Source organism: Wasmannia auropunctata, unplaced genomic scaffold, assembly GCF_000956235.1.
Source record: "Wasmannia auropunctata unplaced genomic scaffold, wasmannia.A_1.0 LD336085.1, whole genome shotgun sequence".
Classification (NCBI taxonomy): domain Eukaryota; kingdom Metazoa; phylum Arthropoda; class Insecta; order Hymenoptera; family Formicidae; genus Wasmannia; species Wasmannia auropunctata.
Window position 1 is genome coordinate 1,502,886 of NW_012026805.1, and position 3,070 is coordinate 1,505,955.

The following is a 3,070-nucleotide window of genomic DNA, read 5'->3' on the forward strand; positions in this document are numbered from 1 at the left end:
CCTTGCCAGCCCGCTCAGAGATGTGTATAAGAGACAGCTATTAACTCCAATATTACTAAAACAAATCTCAATATACATAATAACTGTCAAAATATGTAATGACAGCCGTTCAACGAAGTAAGCATAGTGAGATAACCAATCAGCATCACGGAAAAGCGGCAACAAATAATTTCGAAAAATGCGAGTTATCGACTTAACATACTTTTTTTTAGAACTACTAGCACTACAGAAGCGCTTTGCGCGCTCTATTTAACTTTACTTTACTTTTTACTATTACTTACAATTCACATCAATCTCAATACATACAACTGTCAAAAGTCAATGCAATGACAGTCGCTCACAAAGTTAGCGCAGCGAGAGAACCAATATGCGTCGCGGAAAAGTCAACAATAATTTCGAGAATAACGATACATTTTGAGTTCGACTTAATATGCCTTTTTTTAGATAGGATAGGAAATGAATAAAATAATACATTATCTACTTTATACCATTTTTTAGATAATATGATTTTATATGATAAAATCATATTATATAAAATATTACGTATTAAAATATCTGTTATACAAATTTTATGCAAAAATACCAAAATGCTTTTTTACAAGCACTATAATAAAAAAAATAAAATTTATACAAGAACTTTAATGGGAAAATCAATAAAGTAAAAATATATAAAAGTAGTAACAAAACAAAAACAGAGGAAATTTTAGATTCCTGCATTTTCTTACTGATTTTCTTAAAGTAAAGACTGACTTTTCTTACAAGATTTTAATACATTGCAAACGATACCCGCTTTTATAGTGTTACTCATCTTGTGACGCATGATCTAACAAATACAATTATGCTACCTCATGTATTTTTAATTATGTAAGCAAATCGACCATAAAATGTTTCAAACAACTAAGATGAAGAAACGCCAACGCGATATAAAGATGCGTAATAATATTTTTATATTGTGAATTTTACTATTCTTAGTTCAAACAACTTTATTTAATGCGCGCCGTATAATTAATCTTTAATTTTTTAACAACGTAGTTTCAAACTGAATAATACATAGTATCGCAATTAAATTGCCAAAGTAATGTAACCTATTCGGTACGATCGTCAATTAAAATCACGAAAGACATATATGCTATAGCTACTTTGTCTCGGCCATCAAGGTAATACTACACGGCAAGCGGCAATAACGAGTATCTACCGAAGAGATTAATAATTCGACGCTCGTAAAAATCTTTTTAAATCATGTGAAAAAATAACTTATTGCAAAAAATATTATTTTATTAATTCTTACATTATTATTTTTCTTATTAATTTGAATAATAATTTTATTAATAATATAATAGTCTTATAGCTATTTGAAAATGGTCTTAAGACAAAGACATTTCAATAGATAACCGTAAGCAGATACCTTACTTTAAAAAACGTTCAGCCAAGATATTTTTATGGTGAATAAAAACGTTAAATAGATGTTATTAATTACATATACATTAAACAATCGAAATGTCTCATATAAAAACGGTATTTTAAATTAATAAAAACAAAGAACGTTAAATAGACGTTATAAACGTTTTATAAAACGTTTTTATAACATTTTTCAAATAGTTTAAAAAACGCACCAAATTTTAAACGATTATTACACAAATTTTAATATATTGTAAACGTAATTGTGTTACTTGGGAAAAATTATTTAATATTTAATAATATAATATTTAAATTTACGATTTCAATTTAAAAAATTTAAATAAAATTTGTAACGTTTTATATACATATTGTGTACATATATACTCATGTATACAAAATATCAATTTAAAAAATTTAAATAAAATTTGTAATGTTTTAATATACATATTATGTACATATATACTCATGTATACAAAATATACAAGTATACAAAATATCAATTATAAGAAAAAGAAAAAAGCAGAAGTTAATAGTTTAATGTTATCAAGTAGTAAATGGATAAAACAATAACGGATGACGTGCTATAAGGATCATTGTAGCTCATTTCTCTCAAAATTGGATTTTTTTATTATTTTGATAATGTATACATCGAAACACAAAAACGGATTTTTTTTGTTTCACTTTTATAATGTACATAAAAACAACAATTATAAAAAAATACATATTTCTTGTTTCAATCTATATCTACGAGTATCAAAAAAATCGAGGGGATTTGAGTCTGTAAAAATAATTTTTTTAATCTCACTTTTACTTACATTCTTATATTATAAAAATTTAACTTTAGATCACAAAGAGAAAGAAGGGTAAATGATATATGAATTGTTTCGCTGAACGTAATTCTTGCTGGATTTTTGTGAATGTTAGATATTTATTACTTACAACAGTTTCTCGTGTCGGTCAATTCGAAGATACGAATTAAAAGTATCGCGACGATGCCAACTGGTGTTACTTTCTTCGGCATAAAAAGCACCGAAGAAGCTCACCCGTTCTCGAACGCCTTCGCAACACGACCGCTGCCGCCGCCGCCGCCGCCGCCGCCGCGCGCCGCTGCTGGGAGATTCACTTTCTTCTCGTAATCTTTCATTTTGCTTTCACCGCTCTTCCGAACGAGGATCACCGAGCGCTCCAATGGGTATCACGGTCATTTTTTCGTTCACTGAACAACATTCAACAATTCCATCGAAGTTGATCATGCTTGTGCGAAAAGCGAATCATTTAACAGAAAATAAAGTCAGAAAAAAAAACATATTTAACTAAAGAAGAAAAAAATTGTAAGATTATTATCGTTTAAAATTTATCGTTTGTAATTTATTTTAATGATTTCTCAGAACTTTAAGCATGAAAGAGGTTTTTCTACTCGAGAATAAACAAAATTATATTTATAATGATACGAAAAATTTGAATTATTCATTTAATCTTTAGAAATAAGATCTATCTTTTTACTTGATTTATAATAGGGAATGTTAGCTGAACGTTCTTCAATAAGTGAGCGTTTTTGTAAATGTAAATTCAACTCGAAAAATAACGTGCGACGCTTTGAATTTAGTCATGCTTTAAGATACTTCAAAGCAATAAAAAAGTCTTTTACTTGCATTCGATTTACTTTTACACA